Source organism: Odocoileus virginianus, chromosome 16 (genome assembly GCF_023699985.2).
Source record: "Odocoileus virginianus isolate 20LAN1187 ecotype Illinois chromosome 16, Ovbor_1.2, whole genome shotgun sequence".
Taxonomy (NCBI): Eukaryota; Metazoa; Chordata; class Mammalia; order Artiodactyla; family Cervidae; genus Odocoileus; species Odocoileus virginianus.
Window position 1 is genome coordinate 380469 of NC_069689.1, and position 21774 is coordinate 402242.

The window sequence follows — 21774 nt, forward strand, 5'->3', positions numbered from 1 at the left end:
AGACATTACTTTCCCAACAAAGGTCCATCTAGTCAAGGCTATGGTTTTTCCAGTGGTCATGTATGGATGTGAGAGTTGGACTGTGAAGAAAGCTGAGCACCGAAAAATTGATGCTTTTGACCTATGGTGTTGGAGAAGACTCTTGAGAGTCCCATGGACTGCAAGGAGATCCAATTAGCCCATCCTAAAGGAGATAAGTTCTGGGTGTTCATTGGAAGGACTGATGCTGAAGCTGAAACTCCAATACTTTGGCCAGCTCATGCAAAGAGTTGACTCGTTGGAAAAGACCCTGATGCTGGGAAGGATTGAGGGCAGGAGGAGAAGGGGACAACAGAGAATGAGATGACTGGATGGCATCACCGACTCGATGGGCATGAGTTTGAGTAAACTCTGGGAGTTTGTGATGGACAGGGAGGCCTGGCATGCTGCGATTCATGGGGTCTCAAAGAGTCAGACACGACTGAGCGACTGAACTGAACTGAAGTGAACTGTGCTACAATTAAGACCCAGCATACCAAATAAATAAAATAAATACTAAAAAACCACAAATACTTCTTGATCACCTACAATGAGGCAGACATTAGGGATAAATGGGGTCCCTATTCACTAGTAACTTGCGTTCTAGTGTGGGGAGTGGAGGAGGGAGGCAGACAGTCAACAAGTAAACACATTTTTTGAAAATGAATTTTCTGGTAAATACTGTGAAGACAGTAAAATGGGATAGTGTGAATAGAATGTTTTGGAGGAAGGGTTACTTTAGGTGGGATGGGCCTCTATCTCCAAGGCAGGAGCCTCTCTGAGAAGATCCCGTCTGGGCTGAGACCTGAATGATGAGAAGTGGATAGCCATGTAAAGACCTAAGGGACTCTCCAGGTAGAAAGAACAGCAGATGCAAAGGGCCTGAAGCAGGAAAGAGCTTGACTTGTTGGAGGAAAGGCTAGGACAGTGTGGTTAGGGGGAAGTGAGCAGGAGGCAGGTGGTAGGAGGTAGAGAGGGGCCAGGCATGCAGGCCTCCTGAGCCATGAAAAGGAGTGGCTTGGGGGTGTGGAATGGCATGTTTATGGTAGAAAAGTCACAGAGCCATGTCTCTGCACCTTCTCTCCACATAGGCAAGAAAACATCTTGACACCAAACAACAGCAAAGGCCTGCCCATCCTGGACCCCAAGATCTCAGATGAGAAGCTGGGTGCCATCCGAGGGTTCTGGTTCAAGGCCATGGTGAGCTCCAGGACTGTGCCCATCATATTCACTTGGCAGGAAACAGAGGCTGAGTCTCAGGTGCCCAAGGTGTCCTGAGAAATGGTGAATGTCTCCCCATCCCACCAGGGCTAGAAGGACCAGTGTGGGGATAGGGCCTGGGGAAGGGGCTTGCCTGCCGCCTGTGGGCTGTTCACTCCTCAGGTGGCCAGTAGCTTCCCTTTAAGCTCCTTCTGTATGTGAGTCACCCTAAATGGGTAAATTCTTCATGTTACCTAGTCTCTTTTCCTTCTGAATGGAGCTCCCATTTGCACTTCCCAGGCAGAGTGGTAAAGAATCTGCCTACAATGCAGGAGACCTGGGTTTGATCCCTGGGTCAGGGAGATTTCCCTGGAGGAGGAAATGACAACCCACTCCAGTATCCTTGCCTGGAAAATTCCATGAACAGAGGAGACTGACGGGCTACAGTCCATGGGGTTGCAAAGAGTCAGACACGACTGAGCACACACACCAGGGATTTCTTTCCAAACAAACTCCTGCAACACTTGTAAGACCGGGTTCCTTTCTCTGACTCAAGTTGCCATCAACTCAGAATTTCCTTGGGAGCTCGCCCTCTGAGTAATGGGAAGCCCCCAAGAGATCAGTTTGAATTTTTGAAAAAGGAAATCGGGGCTCAGGGAAAAGGAGACTTGGTCTTGGGTCACAGAGTCTCTGCCCTTAATCCCGGGAGTTGGTCTGGCTTCCTGTTGACCAGACACTGGGAGAGGGATGGTGGAGGTGACTGAAAGAAATGATGCCTTCCTTGGATAAGGGCTCAAGGCCCAGTCCCAGGCCCTTGAGGCAGAAAGCTCCAGACTGGCCGCCGGAAAGACAGCACAGTCCAGGGCCCCCACTAAAGTCCTGCCCCAGCCACCACGGGTGAATTCATACGTGGCTTTTTCCCTTCTCTGCCAGCGGATCCCAAGGGGAACACTGCTCCGGAAGACACTGAGAAAAGCCCCAAGCCAAGGCCAGCGGCCCCTAGGGGAGCCCTGAGCCTCTTCTTCCCAGGACTTATCCCTCTCCACCAACAGCCTCCTCATCTTCCCCTGGCACTTCTGCACCTTCCTGGAACACGTCCCACCAGACCAATAGGAAGAGAGCCATCCACTGGGTGTGCCAGGATGCCCCCACGTGGAGTGCCCCTGCCCACCCCAAACAGTGCCCTCCCTGAAGACCCAGAGCACTCAGGTCATCTTCTACATTCACTCTTATCACCTCTGCCCCTTGGGAAAGCTACTCGCAGGCCTGACCTGCCTGCCCACCCATCAGTTGGGTTGAAACTAAAGATTCAGGCCTGACTTTGGAGACTTTGGGTAGTGTGAATAATCCAATGCCTGCTGCCCCCACAGCCCGGCCTCGTGACACCCCTCTTGTACCTCTGAGCAGAGGATGTGCAGGGGAGAAAGGAGGAGGGGAAACAAACAGGGAAGAAAGGAAAAGGGAAGGTGCCGTGGGAGGGGAAAGGCAAATCGGGAGGAAGGAGAAAGGCAAAGGCGTTCCCTCCTTGGTCACAACCCTGCAGAGACCTCACCCCTCCAGGGCACTCTCCTCCCCTCACCTCTTCAGCTCTGGGGGTCTCCCCTGGGATGCTGAGCCAGCCAAGCCTCGGTCATCACCCAGTGAGGCCCCACTTACTGCTGGATGTGGACCTCACACATCCCCAGGAAGCAGAACGAGCCTCTCATCTCAGCCACTGGATGCTGGGCCAGTGGGACCAAGGAGGGAGCCGTATGGGCCCCACTCCAGGTACCGTGCATGGCAGCCCTCTCTGGTTTGGAGTCTGGTGAATATTTCTGCTTGGCAGAGGACCTGAGGTCTGAGTTGAAGTCAGTGGCTCTGGATTATTTGAGAAATTAGATAGAGATGGGGGCTTCCCAGGTGACACTAGTGGTAAAGAACTAGTGATGCAGGAGACATAAGAGACATATTCAATCCCCAGATGGGGAAAATCCCCTGGAGAAAGAAATGGCAACCCAATCCCATATTCTTGCCTGGGAAATCCCATGGACAGAGGAGCCTGGTGGTCTACGGTTCATAGGCTTGCAAAGAGTCGGAGATGATTGAAACACCTTAGCGCATGTGCACAAAGATAGAGATGACTTAGTATGGTCTTTGTGTTTGGTAGGGGAGGGTATGACATATTAATAGAAAGGATTGGAATGGGCTGAGCTGGACTTTTCATTCTGCATATAAAATGCAATGGTGATAATGGTGATGATAGGGGTAAAAAAGAGAAAAAAATCAGAGCTGAGGGGAAAGGGCCTTTACATGTAAGATGGATCCAATAGGTGAGAAATTTGAATATTATATATATATAATGGAAGGATATATATATACTTATATATATATTATATATATATATATTAAAGGATATATATATATATATATATTAAAGGATATATATATATATCCTTTAATACTTAAAGGATAATAACTTGTGTAGTGGGCCAGCTAGTCTTGATCTCTAAAGGATTAGGCTGTGGAGATGAGACCAGACTACACTTGAGAAGTCACAGTTAGCCACCAGGGGGAACCGTTTTTGAGCAAGGGGTTGAATAAATATCATGAGTGACAGAGGGTAGGAGGAGAAATAAGTGGCCTGAGGCACTAGGGCAGGATGTGAGGAGGCTCTGAGTATGAACAAGGGGGCTCAGGTCTGCCCTGTACCCTGTCAGAGGTGCTGTGAGCTGGGTCTATATGGAGAACTAATTCAAGCGTGCCCTCTCTGGGTATCACCACGGCACCCTCGTTGATGGATTGAGTCCTCGACCCTCCTCCTTGCCGGGTACTTGGCAAGGTCTCAAGCTCTGGCTGCTCTCCCCAGCTTCCTGTTGCATTAGGTACCCTCAAGCCAGCACCTTCCAGGACATGAACTAAGAGCCCTTTGGCTTCCTCATCTCTGAGCTCCAGGGCCCAGGGCAGGCCTGGTCCTACACAGATGTAGGTAAACACTTTGGGGGCTGGGTGAGAGAATTCCTAGCTGGACAAGGGCATCAGAAAGAACCTGAGAGAGAGTATCCAGGACAATCTCCTAGTTTTGCAAGATGTCAGTGAGGAAGCCCAGCCGTGGGATGGCCCTTGCCCGAGACTTCCTGACTCCACTACCCCAGGGTGTCTTGCACACAGCCGAGTGAACACCAGATGGCTGCAAAGGCCAACACACCCAGCCCTGGGCCCTGTGGCCACCCTGGCACACTCACAGAGTATTCCGGCCACAGGCCTGCCCGTCTCCCTTTCCCATTCATCCTGTCCCGAGCCCAGCTTCCAGCCTATTCTCTGCTGACTTTTGGCTCCATTCCCTTTACCCTCCAGCCCAGTCTCGGTCCTCCACTGCATCATTGTTCTGTTTCTCTCTGTCTCTTATCAGCACAGATTTACATGCCGATTATTACCACCTATGCCTTGGTTGAGTCCGAGACTCAGCCCCCAGCCAGTTCCAAGCCTTTAGCCAGAGCCTCGAAGGACCAGCGCAGGAGCCAGACAAGCATTCGTGGAGCCAGTAGGGCCCAGGAACAAGCCCCAGACCGTGGGTGGGTAGCAACCGCGCGCAGCTCCGTGACAGGGAGCATGTAGCAATGGGTCGCTGTTCCATAGCAACCAAACAAAATTACATAGCAATCAGGGAGCTCATGTGACCGAGAGACACAATGACAAGCTATAGGACACGGCCAGGGGGCTGTGGAGTGTCGTTGCATAGCAATAGACCCAAGCCTTGCAGTGATATCTCACAGCCCGGCGTCAGAAGAAGACATAGTCATGGAACACGGCAGTGGGCAAAGACCACAGTGTGTACACTGCGGACGGAGCCCCGGAATGTGGAATGATACCTGACTGCACTAGAACACCTCTGGGTAGCAGTGGCCCTGTCCCAAGGCGTGTGACTCCTGGATGTGCCGTCAGAGAGTGGCCAGCAGCAGTCTCGGAGGCTGGGGGGCAGCAGTGGGCCCCTGTGACCTAGCAGTGAGCACACAACTGACTGTGTCCCTTGGCTCTCAGCTGCTGTATCCAGACCGTGAGCCTCTCAGCACCACCTGATTCCAGGAGTCGTTAATCTGTGTCTGATCTTGAGCACACTCCCCAGAGCCCAGAAACGATTCGGCCACTGATTTCCTCTACAGCCTAATAGGAAATTGAACATTTTCTGGAGGAAGGATCACCCTGGGAACAGAGAAGGGAGTGGAGGAGACTAGGGTCTGTGCCCCCTCTTCCGGGAGGATTTCACCGATGCTCCCTGCTGCCCTGGGCCTGCCTGTCCCAACCCCACAACCCTCTTCCCTTACTGGCAGCCCTTACCCTAGTATGCCTTTGGATCTGCCTTCAGGGCGGTCAATACTTCCTCCCTTCATTCAAGACATCTGATTTTGACACAGGCTTTTCAAGTTCCATTCTGTCCAAGGGGTGCAAAGTTCCAGTCCTGAGTGGACTCACCCGGGTCAGGGCCTTGTGGGTGTGACCTTGGGCCCAGAGTTAGTCCTGAACAGAGCTAAGGAAAGCTTTCACTTCCCTTCTGAGCAGCCCATGGAGCCTTCTTTGGAAGAGGTGGGCTTTTGAGTGAGGGTGAAGAATGAGATATTAAGAGTCATCCCAGGGGACTTCCCTGCTGGTCCAGTGGCTAAGGCTCTGAGTTCCCAATACAGGGGGACTAGGTTCAATCCCTGGTCAGGGAACTAGATCTCACATGCTGCAACTAAGACCCAGCACAGCCCAATAAATAAATAACATTTTTTAAAAGCCATCCCAAACATGCTAACTCTTCAAACTCCAAACAACTTGTAAGCATTCCCTGCTCGCTCCCTAGACACCCTGAGCCCACCTCCTGCTGAGCCAGGCAGTAGATGAGGGGCCCCGGGCAGCCTCCAGACAGAGCAGCTCCATTCACTGGGGCCTGGAAAACCCTTGCCACTGACCAGATTTCTGTTCCCCAGCAGCTCCATCAGCGATTCCTCCAACCAGCCAGGAAAAAAGAAGTCGCCCCAGCACCAGATGCCCAGCCATGTGCCCAACTGTGCGGGAGTCTGGAAGGTGGTAGGGGGTGTGGGGTGGGAAGAGGCCCAGGCACCCAGCTCTGGAAGTTCCCAGCAGGTAGGAGGGGCAGAGTAGGTACACAGTAGCCAGTAAATATTTGCCCTTTTCTCTCTCGCTCCTCCAGCGCCACCCCCCCAGCCATGCCCCCTCTGTTTCCTTCCCTCCCTCCTTTCCTGCACTGCTCAGAGGAGATTTGTGGCAGACCAGAGGGCCCTCATACCAGCAGATGAATAATTGACGAGGGTTGTTTAAAGATTCAGTGGAGTTTTTCCAACCTCACCACACTGGAATAACTCATTTCTTTCATTCTCTGTTTGAAAGTCTAGCCCCCTCCCTTCATCTTTCCCCTTATTGGTCCCCACATACCTGCCCTGCTCTGAGCATTACACTTTTGTTTCTCTTCCTCTCTTGAGTCTGCTGAACCCCCAATGATCCCTTGATGTCCGCCCACCCCCTGTTTACTTTGTGTCCCCTTCGCCAGCTGTCCCCACCCCCATTTAACCTAGTAGGTTGACTTCAGCTCCTCTGGACGTCATTTCCCCAAGACAAAGGGCCCCATTTCAAGGATGAGGTAAGGAAGGAAGGCGGCAGGCGCTGTGGCTCCTCCCAGGTCACACAGCTGTGGAGGTGGGGGCTCGGGCGACCCGGGCGCAGACCTCCCAGCCCAGGGACAGCTTCCTTCCCAGCCAGGCAGAGAGGGGTTGGCTCTGCTGTGCCTTCCCAAGGTGACTTGGAGCCCTTTGTGTCCCTGGGCCTTGATTTCTCCATCTATAATTGAAGAGAACCACTTACCTGCCTTGCCTGCCTCTCAGGGTCAAATGGAACTGGTGAGGGGCCTTCAGGAAGGGCTGGCATGTGGCAGAGACACCTGTGAGCCTGGGCCTGCAAGTCTGCCTGGCATGGTCTTCATGGCCTCCAACCGCCCCTGTTTTCCCAAGATTGAGGGATCCCAGGACATAGGACTTGCAGTGCTAAACCTGAGCCCCAGGCAAATCAGGATGAGGTCATGGTGTGGGCGCTCCCCTGCCCCTGCCCCAGCCCTGCTCCTTTCACGGTAGTAGCCCCCTCAGCCCCCCTCAGCCCTCCACAGTCATAGGACATATACCCTCCCCCTGTCAGCCCAGCGCCACACTGTGCCCCACACTCACAGCACTCTCACCGCCTCCTTGAAGTGACCTTGAACTTCCTTCCCTCCTCTGGGCCCCAGTCGCTTCTTCTGTCTGCAGAGGAGGTTGGAGCAGATGTTCCCAAGCCCCCTGGGCCACTGGGCTGTGACTGGAACCTTGGTCCTGCCCCCCAGACTCTGGCCTGGGAAGAGGTATGCAGACTGATGAGGTGAGTTTCAGCACCAACCTCGGCTCCCCAAGCACCACGTAGTTAGCAGGTGATGGGTCTTGGGTAGGAGGCAGCTGCCAACAGTGGTCCCCAAGCATGGACGCCACGCACATCAGTGGCAGCCAGGAGCAGGAACATCAGCTCAGGTTGTGAACATCACAAGGCCAAGAGCCTGGGGTCAGCCCCCAAAAAACCAGGAGCCCACCCTGGGAGGAAGATCACCCGGGTCCTGAGAGTCTGAGCCCCACCCAGATCTTTGGTCCACAAGAGGGAGGAAAGATACAAGAGAGACAGATGGAGACAGAGTGAAAGCACAGCCCTCTGGTGCCCGCCTCAGCCTCCAGTCAGATGGCCCTGACTCGGTGCCCGCTATGGGCCACCAGCTGTGTTCCAGGAACAGCACTGTCACCCCATCCCTCCTGCTCCAACACCCCAGTCTCCGTAGTCCCCGACTCCGCAGCCCAGTGCCCGTGGTCTGACTTTCCAGGTCAGGCTTCTGTCCCTGTCACTCCACAAGCACCCCTGTTCTGGCCACCTGGCTTAAGGCTCATTTAAGGATACGTGTTCATCGCACACAGGCACCAGATCCACTCCCATCCCGAGCCCAGCTCCTGCAGATAGAAGGTCTTCTCGGGACTCCAGCCCGCCTCAGCTCCTCCCCTGCACTCCTGCAGCCCGAGTGGTAAGCCCTGCATGCTGGCACTCGGGGGCTGTCTAAAAATAAATCTTGTGAGGATGCAGCAGTCACAGCTCCCGGGCTTGGCTGAAAGCCGTCACCAGCTCCACTCGGCTTCTACTCTGTCCTTCTCTTCCTCCTCCAGTCCCTACAGAGCGAGAGAGGAAAAGGTGCTTACCAAGCATTTGAGAGAAACATGGATCTCATCCTACCCGCCTCTGTTATCTCCCTCTGCAGACCCCTCCTCCCCCCTCCTCTCAGCCATGCAGCTCTAGCCAGTCTGAGCTTGTCTCCACCTCTCAAGAGCTGTGTGACCTTGGATAAATCACTCCACCTCTCTGGGCCTGTCTCCTTGTTGTTAAAGTGCAAGAAATCCACCCCCTCCCCACCCACACACAACCTCTTGAGGCTGTAGGGAGGATTAACCAGAGAGTGGATGACAGTACAGTGCATTAGAAACTGTAAGAGCCTGTCCGTTTTGCAGGAAGCTTATATAGTCACTGTGTTGGTGGGGCTTTTGGAGACAGAGAATGAAAGGGGGGAAGCATGCATCTCACAGGCCTCCCCACCCTGACCCCTTCTGCAGAAGGGCTGTTCCCAGCCTCCTGACCCACTTCTCCCTCCTTCCCCCCATCCCCGTCATCTCCCCGGTGGGCCATTCTCCTCCTCCATCCATCACCTGGGACTAAAGAGATTAATAAACGAGACTCATAACTCAGCTGCTGGGATGCGGCAGATATTTACAGCTTCGTTTCAATTTGCAGAAAGATTAAGTGTTTGTCGATTTATTGTCTTGCTGTGTGTGTGTGTCTGTGTGTGTCTGTGTGTGTGTGTGTGTGTAGCTGAACGAGGCCCCCTGCAAGCTGGCTCCACCTCCCCCACTCCACATACTCTCTCACTTGTGGGCTCACTCCCTCCCACACCATCCCACACCCCTTCCAGGTCCCTGGAGCTGGTGGGGAGCCTAGGGTCAACCAGCAACCAGTCCAGGGAAAGCCACTGGCCACTGGAGTGGGTTTGTTTTTCTAACCAACTTGACCAGAGTGGCAAGTGGCTTAGCCACAGGAAAGGTCCCCAGGGCCCTTGGAACCAGGGTATTAGACAGGACGGGAGAGGGATACCATCCTTAGATGATTTATAAGGGTCCTTTCTGGGCTCCCCCCAGCCTCATCTCTCCCCAGAAAGCAAGGGGTCCACAGGGCCAGGTAAATGTACTCTGGAGCCCAAGCCCCACAGTCTAGACCAGTCTTTTGGTATCCGAGACCCCAGAATTCCCTGCCTGAGTAGACCTGAGCCTGCTTCTGAGGGCTGTGCAGGGCTCTTGCCAAAGTCTATCCTCCCAAGATCCAACACATTTGGGGCTGCACCCATAAGCCAAGGAGAGAGCTGTGCATCGGGGAGTGTGGGCACCTGCTGGTAGCCTCTGTTTGTGCCCTTATCCTGGGCCTCACAGATGTCAGGGGCAGATCTAGAGATGGGGAGGCATGATTCCATGGAGAAGGCCCCCTGCCTAACTGGGGTTAGTCTGCAGAGGCCAAGGGAAGTGGGCCAGCCTGGGGAGGGGAGTGAGAAAGCAGTGCTTCCCCCAGGGACTGCAAAGGAGAAACAGCTCTCCCCTGAGTCTGACAGGGGCTTGAGGAGCTAAGACAAGGGCATGTGGGCACAGGGAACAAAAATGTCAAACACTCCTCCACCCCCACATGCCCTGAGACAGTCCCCCTTCCCAGCAGACTTTGCAGTCAGGCATATGAACTCACTTGTTCATTCATTCACTCACTCATTCATTCAACCAGGTTTTTGAGCATCTACTCTCTTCCAAGCCCTGTTATCTCCCCCTGCAGACCTATCTACTCATCTGCGCAGCTATAACAGGTTTGAGTCCTGTCTCCACCACTCAGGAGCTGTGGGACCTTGGAAAAGTCATTCTACCTCTCTAGGCCACCTCATCTGTTAAAAGGAGGGAATCCTCTTCCCCTACCCAGCTTTTGAGGCTTTTGAGAGGATTTATAAGAGAGTGGATGGTGGTACATGGGAAACTGTAAAGGGCTGTCCACTTTGCAAGAACCTTATTAATAGTCACTGCATTCATGGGGTCCTTTCGGACGGAGAGAGAAAGAGGGAGGTAGCACAACTCACCCAGACCCTCCCTTTTGATCCCTTTCCAAAAGCTTGTCCCCAGGCTCAGTGACAGTAACATTACGATAACCCCCTACAAAGGTCCCTGTCCTCAGGAAGCCCAATTCAACAGAACAGTCGTTGTTCAATCACTCAGTCATGTCCGACCCTTTGCGACCCCATGGACTGCCCCATGCAAGGCTTCCCTGTCCTTCACCATTTCCCTGAGTTTGCTCAAACTCATGTCCATTGAGTTGGTGATGCCATCCAACCATCTCATCTTCTGTCGTCCTCTTCTCCCCACAACATCAGTGTCTTTTCTAATGAGTTGGTCTTTTCTGATGAGACAGAAGAGACACATCAGAATTCACGGGAGGAGAGTGTGTCCACGGCTGGGGAACAGTCTGCTCAGGGGATTGATTGTAGGAGCACAAAGGGGATATACGTAACCCTAACCCCACTGCCAGGCAGGGCACATTTCATAAAGAATGCCAAGTAGGGTCCACAGACAGCACTGCTGCCAGGGGTTGTTGGTATGAAAACCGTGGTAGATCATTGATTTGCCAGTAGAAGAGAGGTGTAGGTGAGTGAACTTGTTCCTGCAAGAGCAGTCTGTTGAGTGATTACGTGTGTGTGTGTGTGTGTGTGTGTGTGTGTGTGTGTCCATATCCCCCAAGAGGGACCCTGGCCTAGTATCTCACCAAGAGATACTGTGGAGCCTTTGGGATAGTCTCTTCCCTCTCTGGACTTCAATTTCTTTATCTATGAAATGGAAATTGGCCAAATCAGGGCTTAACCCCAAGCACTCAAAGACTGGGCTCAGAGGGGGAGAGGATGAGGGGGCCACCAGGAAGAAGGGAAATTAACAACTGAGAGAGCACTGGATGGGAAAGGCATCTGAAGGCCTGGGGCCCAGTTTCTGTTCTACTACTGACTTGGGGAGACAACCTGGCTGACTCCTTCCTTCTCTGGGCCTCCGCCTCCCTCCTCTGTGGAGTGAGAAGCCTGGTCTTCATGATGTTCTCCTTCATCCCAGCAAACAAGGCATGTGGAGGGCAGGATGGCCTTCGGGCTCGCTCCTTAGTGAGACGGCTCTTGCTGCCCTGTATCACTGTCCATCTCAGTTCCTTGATTAAATAGTGGGTGGGTGGGGCAGGAGTGGAGCTCTCTCTGTAAATAAAGCCAAGATGATGAGGCCATAAATTGCTGAGGGCTCCAGTCATCGATTGCGGAGGGTAGGAGGGGACTACAGAACCAGGGGAGACTGGGAGAGATTTGCTAAGCTGGAAAATGGGACCCATCCTTTTCCACAAACAACCAGCTTAGCCCTCCTTTTAATACTACTAATTATTCCATCAGTCTTTTACTGAGTCCTTACTCTGCTCCCAGATCTTTGTCATAATCTTATTTCATCCTTGAACCAATCTGATCAAGGATGTACAATGATCATCCCCATTTTCCGGTTGGAAAAACTGCTGGAAGCTCAATAACTGTCTCAGGGCCACAGGGTGAGACTGAAGGAGAGCATTCATTAGTCCAGCACAGGTCTGGGGTCTCAGCCCAGGGTCTGCTCCTGCAGCTGCCGTGGCCAAGCCTGGTGACTCAGAAGTCGAGGGCCTGACTCATCGTCTTCCCAGCCTGTCTGGGTGGGAGGACTGCCTTGGTCTCAATTTAACTCCAAAACAGAGCTCTGTGGCTGCAGGTCCCCTCCGAAAGCCCACCCCAAACTCTGGAGAATACATGTGGAGATCGATACATCACATTACCTACACCCCAAATAATAAGTTATAAATCAAGCCAGACCCCACTAACTCTTATATACATTCTATTCTTCTATCTTGACAAATATATAATATATATATTTATATATATATCTTATATATGTTAAAAACATATGTCTTACATATGAATATCTTAGAAATAACCTCAGGATTCTGATTCCACACTGGACCCTGGCGACATGGGGAGCACAGCTCCCGGCTCCCACCCCTAGCGCCCCCACATCACACAGGAGGCACCCCCTTTCCTTCTCATCCGGCTCGGTTTCAGCCCCACACCCTACTGACCCAGTGGCCGTGGGAGACCTTTCACCTGTGTAAGGGTGCACCGTCCCCTCTAGGAGGACAAGCACTAGAAGCAGGAGGGGACTCCAGGGTCCCCTGTTCCAGGGTGTGGTCTAGAGCGGTACTCAGACCCCTCCTGTGCACAGCCCCTCGGCCCCACCAACTCCTCCCACCCCAAGGGGAGGGTGCGGCCCTAAGAGAGCTGGGGTAGGACTCCATATAAGACACAGGGCCCAGAGCAGGGCCCCTTTTTGTCCAGGGCCAAGGGCAGAGCTGTTCCTCCTCCAGCTTAGTGACTCTATTAGGGTGGGCTTCTGAGCTCAGATTAAATGCTTTTCAGTACAATCCAATTTCCTCCCGACGTGGACTAGAAAAGCCCAGTTCATGCACGTGCGTGCGCACACACACACAGACACACACACACTACACTTGGTGTTAAATATCCAATCAGGTCCAAAGATAATAGAGAAGGGCCAGTTCGCTCCCAGTTTAATCAGATAAAATGCCCATTCATCGCTCCTCCAGCCGCAGCCCTCCCCTCCTCGGCGCTGCAGCCGGGACCAGGCTGACGGGGTGGGAGGGGCGCAAGGGGAGGGCTGCGAGGCCGGTGGGAACTGTGGGAGAGGAGAAGGGGTTGAGTAGGAGGGCTGTGCCTTTAAATCTTCAAGGAGGGGGGCAGCGTTGCCCACAGGGGACTAATTATCCTTCAGCCGGCTCTTACTCAAACAGACAAAAGGGGGCTCGAAGCCCTGGTGGCGCTAAGCTTTTGCGGCAGAATGTTTTTTTTTTCACCCTCAGATATGCAAATCCACCTTGCTGCGGTGGACACTGGGGATGGCCAGATAGCGGCTCAGGGATTTTGAAGGGCCAGCCAAGGCATGGGCCTGGCGGCTGGACTGCCTCAGAGGACTGGCGGCATCTCACGGTCCCTGAGTCCTGCTCGCAGCTGGGGGAGAGTCTCCTGACGGCCAAGATGAGGGCCCCTCCTCTGACCTTCTCCTTTCAGGGGTGGGGGCTCCTGTGGTATGCCGGAGGGGCTCCCTCGGGAAGCGAGCTCGGGGTCCAGGAGCCGACAGTCCAGATGGGACTCTCCTGTACACTTGACCCCCTCTGCCCTGGCACAGAGCCATCAGATGTGTTGCTCCCGGCTCTAAACCCTTCCACAGTTCCCTTACCTGCTGCATGAGCCCCTCGGCCTGATGACCCCTGTGACCTCTGAAGCCTGTGCCCCAGCCCAGAATATTCTACCCACACCCAACCCTACTCATGCTTGCTCACAGCTCAAGGCCTTTGCTCCTCTACTCTGCACACATTCTTGGGAGCCTGGATATATGCTCCATAAATGGGTCCACGGATGCGTAAAATGTCCCTCCTAAGCAACCACGTGACCTGGGGAGAAGACAGGTCTGGATCAGAGATAGGAAGTTTGCTTCCCACTCAGTACCCAGCCAGCACCTATAGGAACCTCAGTCTTTTCACCTGTGAAATGGAAATAATGATAATGCTTATGCTAATGCTACAGACTGGCTTTAAAAATTTCATGGTGCCTGGAAAGGGTTCTGTGAGCTGTGAAGGGGCTTAATATTCACAGCAGGAGGTGAGGAGGACAGTATGGGAGAGTTTGGGGAATGGGAGGAGGGGAGACCAGATTTCCTCTCTCAGCCCCTCCAAGATGCTCATATCAGACAACATAGCCACTCCCTTGGGGAATCCAGTCCCCCACTGTGTATGGATCTCTGCCTTACCCAACCCAGACCTTCCCAAATCCTCTGGAGCGTGTGATCTTACTGCTGTCTCATGAGGAGGGACTTGGGACCTGACATTAAAAGTGGGAGGGGAGCTGGCCCTGAGGCAGGACTTGTGCTTGGAGCAAGTCTGACTAGTCAGGATTTGAACCTGGGCCTTAGCTGGCCGGGGGCATGGGCACCCCGAGAGACTGGGTAGAGAGGGAGCCCTCAGCAGCAGCAGCACCACCTCCCTCCACCACCCCATGAAGCCCATCCCCTCATTGCTGCCTATCTGTGAGGACCAGGGCCCGGTGTGGGGTGGGTGGGCTTCCCAGGATGGGGAGGGGTCGAGTCATGAGGGCAAAGTGCCTAAAAGAGGCTGGGTCACCAGTCAGGTGAGAAGGAGCTTTGAAGGGACCCACTTGCCTTGTGGCTCAAGCTTCCGAAGGCAAAGCATAACATAGTTATCCAGAAGCACCGCCCAGGAGCCTGAAAACAGAAATACTCTGTGAAGCTAAGGGATGAGTCTGGAGCCTGGCAGAAATGGAGCCCAGTCTCTAGCACTGCCGGGCTGGAATGCAGACAGGAGGGGACAACCAGCCAGAAAGGGTCCAGCCACTGAGGGTGTGGGGCAGATGACATAAAGATTTCTTAAAAAGAAACTCAATGGGGCTAGAGAGGCAGAGACAAGGTCGGTAAGCTCCCAGGGGTGGGGAAATATACCTGCCCATCCCCAGGTACCCTGGGGCATTGCCTAGGCATGCCAGCCACCCCCAGAAAGCCCTGGGAGTCTTGGCCTTGGGTACATCAGGTCCAGGCCTTTGGAGTAGAGGACCCTGGCTTTCCAGAGGCTAAGGTGAGCCCCGGAAAGAAGGAAGAGAGACCCCACCTCCAACTCCTCTGTCACCCCAGCCCCTCCCCATTCACTGTCCCTCTCTCAGCTCCAGATTGTCTCAGCCCCCTTGAATCAGGCAGGAGGTCCAGACGTCTAGCCTGGGGCTCCTTCCTCCGCACCAGAGACCTAGCAGTTAGCCCAAAGACCTCTCGCTATTGCAGTCTGCTCCAGGGCATCTTTGCTTCTGGCCTAAGGAGGGGATACTGAATGAGAAGTGGTGGACACACACACCTTTACAGAAATGATGAACTGTGGAGGGGAAGGGTGCTGAAAATGAGTCTAGAATTCAGGCGTGGAGCACGCTAATCAAAACAAATGATGTTCTACAAATACTCTCAACTCCTCTAGCCGAAGATGACCGAGAAGGTGGGTAGGGACCTTAGGAAGTTGTGCTGGCAAAGGACAGGAAGGACTCAGGCTCCTGATGGGTGATTCAGGGCAGACTTCAAGGACAGAGGGCTTTTCTCTAGTCAGATGCTCTCAGGAGGGGGGATAGTTCTATAAGCGAGGATTTTAGTGATTCTCATCCAGAAGGTGGGAAAACAACGAGAACTACAACTGTTCCTGGTAAAGAAGCAGCAGGCACTTGTATTAGCCAGGAAAGGCTGCTGTCTTGTCACCCTTGTGGTTTGGGCAATGGTCACATTTCAGCTGTGTTCAGACACGATTACGGAGTGTCTTGCTGGTCAGAGAGTGGCCTTGTATGATGCTGTGAAATTACGTTCAATAGGAGAACACCAAGGTCCAGCTGGGTGTGCCAGGCCAGCTCCTGGCATGCAAGGGACCACTGCCTTCTTTCTTGGTGACTTCAAGCAGAGTGACCAAGAGGAGAGGGAAGGGCTGTGTTGCACATGCAAACAGTGCCAGGCACAGTGCTTGACTGTTACAGACACTGCCCGCTTAGTCTTCACCCCAGTCCTGTTCCCATTGTACAGATGAGGAAACTGAGGCTCAGAGTGGCCAAGTGCCTGGTAGAGCCAGGAGTAACTGGCAAAACTGGAAGGCGAACCCTGATCTCCCTGGCCTCAAAGTCCCTTCCACCCCGCTGCCTTTGGTCTGGAGGCCGAACCTCTGCCCACTCTTAGGGGCCTGGGACCCTAAGTCATATCCCCTTAGGCATCCCAGCTGAGCATCTCTTGTTGCAGCGGCTCAACCCGCTGTCACAGGCCAGCCGGAATGTCAGCAGCCGCCACGGCTCAGGTTGGTCCCCTGTGCCTAGAGGTGTGAGGGGTAATGAGGCCCCGTAATTAAGGTTTCTGGAGACACAGCCAGGAGATTTATAGACAGGCTTTGTCAATAACCGCGCTAGCGACTGCAGACCCAGGGAGACATCGATAAGTGCTCGTTACAGCTTCTCACCCATCCTCCCCCCACCCCCATCCCTCCCAGGCCTGTCAGCCTGCCTGTTCACGGCACCTATGTACACAGGCTTCGCTCAATTAATTTGCACTTGTTGGCACCATCTGTTCTTTTCATGTGTCCTTATCGGGAGTGTGTGGGTCCTGCCTCCCTGCCAGACGTGCTCCCGAGCAGGGCCACGGCTCCCCCCTCAAACTGGGGCTCCACAGGCTAGGGCACTGTCTCCTCCCTCAGTCTAGGACCACCCCCCTGAAGGTGGGGCCAAGTCTTCCTCTTCCTTCACCTCCCTCCCCACCTCTAGCCCCTCACCCCAGTGAGGGTGAGCCGATGAGCCGGGCCTGGCATGAGGTCCTTGCAGACCCCCTCTGAGCCCTCCCCCACCAGGCAAGGCCTTGGTCCTCCCATCCCAATCAAACCATCCCCCAGAAGGCTGGCTGCCCCCGAGGGAGCTGAGAGGCACAGACTGAGGTTTCCAGGTTCCTGCTCTAAGAAGAAGGACATTACAGAGCCACAGGGTGGGAGGGAGCTGAGAAATCCTGGCTAAGTCTGCTTCCTGTGAGGTGAGATCGGGCTGGCCTGGTGGCTCCAAGATGTCAAGATAGGTGGCCCACCCAGAGAAAGGGCAGTATTTTAAGTTTACCTGCCGGAGGCTGGCTCCCCATCATCCCCAGTTTCTCAGTGGCCAACGTCCCAGCCCTACCCCATCAGGGCCACTCTTTCCTCCAGAAGGTTTCCGTCCTTCCAACTCTGATAGACTGTGATTTCCAACACCACCCCACCCCTACCCCGCATGGATCCTGAGGCAGCCTGGCTTTCCCAACCCTGACAAGCTATGAATGCCAAGCTGGCTCTGCCACTGAGGTCTGTGGGAGGCAGGGCAACTCCCTGCCCTCTCTGGGCTCTGGTGCCCTCTGCAGCTCGCCGGGCATGGTTACAAGGCAACCAGGTCTTATCCTGGGAAAAGTGTGAAACTGTTAGTCGCTCAGTCGCGTCCGACTCTTTGCAACCCTATGGACGGTAGCCCTGTCCATGAGATTCTCTAGGCAAGAATACTGGAGTGGGTAGACATTCCCTCCTCCAGGGGATCTTCCTGACCCAGGGATCAAACTGGGGTCTCCTGCATTGCAGATTCTTTACTACCTGAGTCACCAGGGAAGCACCCGTGGTCTTGGGAAATTCATCCTCAGGCTTGATGCCAGCATCTAGCTCCGGCCCAGCCCACCTCTCTTGACTATGATAGGCTTAGACACCAGCCTGGCATTAAAGTCCCCATGACTGGGCCCTGCAGCCACACCAGCCTCATCTCTCGCCACCCCTCCTCAGCACGCATCCAGACTGTCTGCCCTTCACCCAGGGTGCCAGGCGCCTCTCGCCTTCCCGCCTTTGCTCCTGTGGCTCCCTCTGCAGGAACCCACCCCTTCCTCACTCCTTTCTCACCTGACACACTCCTACTCACCCTTCAAAACCCCTTCCAGCTCCGGGATACCCTCCATTTACTCCTCTGCCCGCATGCATCCTAGGGTGAGGAAGGGCTGGCTGAGGGGCTCCCCCACTTATGTGCCGACCATCCTGTGTATCACATCACACTCTGCTTGCTGCCACACCCACTACAGGCTCCCCGGGGACAGTGCAAGCCCCCAGCCTTGGTCACATCTGTGTCCCTGGTGCGCAGTCTGGGCCTGGTCGAATGGGGCTGCTGGGAGGTATGTGTTGAAAAGATGAACCCTGGTGTCCTTATCCCAGGTTGGAGAAGAGAAGTACTCAACCTTCCCCCCCAGCTGGGGGGCTATGCCTCACCTTCTCCCTGGGCTGCCTGCTGATAGAACCCTGGAGGTCTCAGAGGGGGCTGTGGATTCATTAGGGCCCAGTGCAGAGCACCACGAGGGAGGCACCAAAGGAGTGGGCACTACCCAGCTCCCTACCCACCTCCCCCGGCCCGACCCAGCTCCAGGCCCAGCACAAGAACCCCGTGTAGATGCTGGTGTTAGAGTCATAGTGAGTCCCCTGCCACAGCTCCAAGCTTGTCCTGCCTGGGCTCCTGGAGCGGGGATTTGCCTGGGTGGCAGAAGGGGAAGGACGTGTGATTCATGGCTTCCATGTGTATTTCAGACCCACTGGTGGCATTTCTGCCAGGAGAGGCTTTTAGAAATGGAGACCCACACCCCCTTGGCATATGCCGGGCCTCCAAATGCTGGTGTCTGAGGCTCCACACAGCCCATGTGCAGGGACACAGAGCGCGGGGTGCCCACAAGCCCCCTCCCAGGCTGAAGCAGAGGCCCATAGCCTGGCAGGGCCCGAAGAAATATGGTAGCATGCCAGAAGCAACGGGACAAACCACCTCAGTCCCAGTCTCCTCCTCTCCCATGTGTTGATGTGCTTTATTGCAGGGAAGGGCCGCATTCAGGACAGCCTCAGAATGTTGGAGCCAGACTTGGAGCCTGGAGGATGGGGGGAGTAGGGCAGGGTGGGTATTGTAAGACCTCCAGGCCCTGCTCTGAGTTCCCCTGAGCTGGGAGCGGGGAGCCCTAGGCCCTGCAATGACAAGATCCCAGCCCTAGTCAGTGAAGAAGTGGGGAGCATAAGCCCTGCCTCGGGGGACCCGAAGGCCAATTAAGGACAGGAGAGCCATCCCCAGAGTCTGGGCAGGTGGTTAAGAGAGTGGACTCTGGAGCCACCTCCTGCACTGGGACAGGTTCCTTGACCGCTTCCTGCTACACTGCCCCTTCGGTAGGATAGATGTAGTGGCAGCTGCCTCACTAGGTTCCTACAGGGATGAAATCAAATTCATCTCTACAACATACTTAGAACAGAGCCTGCCTATGGTGAGTGCTTCGGGTCTGGTTCAAGCTCTAGAAACTCAGCAAAGGAAGCTGCCATCCCTTCTCGCCAAGGAGAGTGGAAAGGCTTTGTCAGGAGGGAGACTCTTTAAGGACGGATCTGCAGAGATAGGGTGAAGGCGCCTCCATCTTGCCTGTGGAGGAACTGCAAAGGCTCAGAGGAGAACAGAACAGAGCCTCTGTTCTTCCCCCAGCCTTGATTCTGAGACCACAGAAGCGCTCGTGGAAAGGGAGCTGGGCTTTGAGGCTGGAGGGGGCAGGACCAGGATCACATTGGACTTTGACCACGGAGTTGGATGAATAACCCCTGCCTCAGTGCCACCAGGCTTCTCTCTTCTCCCCTCAGCTGCCTCCCCACCCCAGCCTGGTGCCTACCCTGCTTTCCTGGAACCCACAGAGGAAGGACATCCCGCAATCCCACAAAGAACCCTAGAATTCACCTAGCAACTCTCTGCCATGCCTCACGATGCTTTAAGGAGTAGGGGCTCCTCAGCACCCATTCTACGGATGAAGTGACTGAGACGAGGTTTCAAGGGAGCAGGCTCAAGTCTTTGAGTCCAGCTTCTTCCCACCTCCCAGCATCCCACATTTATGGGGTCCAGTGATGGACCCCCGAGGGCTTCACTCCCGCCTCCCACCAGAGCAGACTGGAAAACAGCCATGTCTGGGACCTGGCTGAGCTCAGCAATGCCTCTGCATGGTGCATTATTGATGGGGCTTCTAATTGTGCGTTTCCCAAAGTCTACAGGCCTTTGATGAAAAATTCATGGCACGCCCGAGGATGGGAGCAGATTCAATCGATAGGCAGTGCAGCAGGCGTGGGAGCCCAGGGCCCCTCTCAGTGAGGGGGCGGGTGGCTGAAGGCCAGGCTGGGAGGGGGTGTTACTCTGGCTTTGCCTGTATCCCAGGCTTCTGCCCCGGGATCTTGGGATGGAGGTCGGTGGAGATGGGAGACACAGCAGAAGGCAGCAGCCTGTTTCCCCTGCGGGGAGGCTGAGGGTCAGGATTAGGAAGGTCTAGGCCCGTATCTGGGATGCCATCTGAGAGGCTGGCACTGCCCAGAGAGGGTGGCCAAATCCCTCACAAGCCTCATTTCCTTAGCGAAGGGTTAGAACCCCCAGGGGTTCCACAGAGGAGATGATAACATTTCCAGAGCTGCTCACATGCCGGGCACACTGCTTAGAGATCTAGCCAGCCCCCTGCCCCAGCCTCAGTATCCCTGCCCTCCAGCGGCTCTGGGAGGTGGGTGTGGTCACACGCTCCATCTGACAGAGGAAGAAACTGAGGCCCAGGGTAGGACTCGAACACAGTGCTGGGCAAACACAAAACCCACTGCCTTCCCACGACTCCCAGCCAGCTCAAGTATGAGCCCCAGAGCTGTGAGGGCTTATCCTGTTCCACACCCCTACTCCTGTGATATCATATCCCTATGATAGAGAGGAAGAAACCCCATGAAGAACAAGTGAATTCTACAGGGTCTCAGAGTAAACTTAATGAGAAATGAGGCCTGCCAAGGAAAAGAGTAAGAGCCCACTCCCAATACTGACAGGGGCCCCCACCCACGCAGAACCCTGGGCTAGCACCCGGCAGTTGGGGGCTGGAGCTTTGGAACCAGGCCAAGCTGTCTGTCTTGGACTGTCTTCTTGAACCACCACTGAAACCCCAGAAACCCCCATCATTCCTCCATTCATTCATTAAACAGGTGAACAAATATATATGGAGTCCCAGCTTCACGTAGGCATCTTGCTAGGGGCAGATGGAGGGGTGGGGCTATCAGAGAAGGCTTTGGGACCAAGCTTGCCTGGGATAGACAGGCTGGACCCAGCTCAGCTGGGACAAAGCCAGACAGACAACTCCAAGCCCTAGGAGGGTGTCTCTGCAGCCCCAGGCCAAGGGCAGCTGTAGCAGATGGCTTTGCCTTGGAGACCAAGGCCGTTTCTAGGTGGTGGGCTGCCTTGTTTGGGTTTGTTTTCCCTTTGCTTCCCAGGGAGTTCCTTTTAAAGACATCCACCCATGTTGTCTCCACTGAACTAACAGGAAAGGAATTTGTCCAGACTATCAGGGCAGCAGAGATGGGAAGGACCAGGGGGCAGGCTTGGGGCCCTAGGCCTTGCTGTGCCGCTGCAGGAGAAAAGTGAGCCCAGCCTGGACCACTGCAGAAGGTGGACTGCTGAGGGTTCAAGGGCCAGAGAGAAGGGAGACTGAGGGATCGAAATAGGAGGAGGATAAGGGAAGAGGAGAGGGGAGCCTGAGGGTATGGGGTAACCAAAAGACAGAGACAGTGGGGATGGAGGGGCGAGACTAATGGGAGACTGAGGTCTACATAGAGGGCAGGTCAGGGGAGGGTGCTGAGACTGGGATTGGGGAGACGGAAGCTCATAGCCCTGCAGGGTCTTGCCTGTTTCCTGGTCTCCTGGCCCCACAGCCTTTCCAGATCCTGCCATCTCCTTGCAGCTCCCTGGCTAAGGAATGAGCCTTGCCTGATTCCAGCCACCCCACCCAG

The 21774-nt window shown here is 54.6% G+C and overlaps 1 long non-coding RNA gene across 4 annotated transcripts in view; it reads right to left on the reverse strand.

The window, feature by feature from the left end:
* Positions 1–21774, reverse strand: part of LOC110139844 (uncharacterized) — a 54271-nt gene that overhangs the window by 31327 nt on the left and 1170 nt on the right. For all 4 annotated transcript variants that reach the window (XR_011491659.1, XR_011491657.1, XR_011491660.1 and 1 more), the window contains exon 2: positions 7413–8423. This is a non-coding gene — a long non-coding RNA (uncharacterized lncRNA). The remainder of the gene's footprint in view (positions 1–7412; positions 8424–21774) is intronic.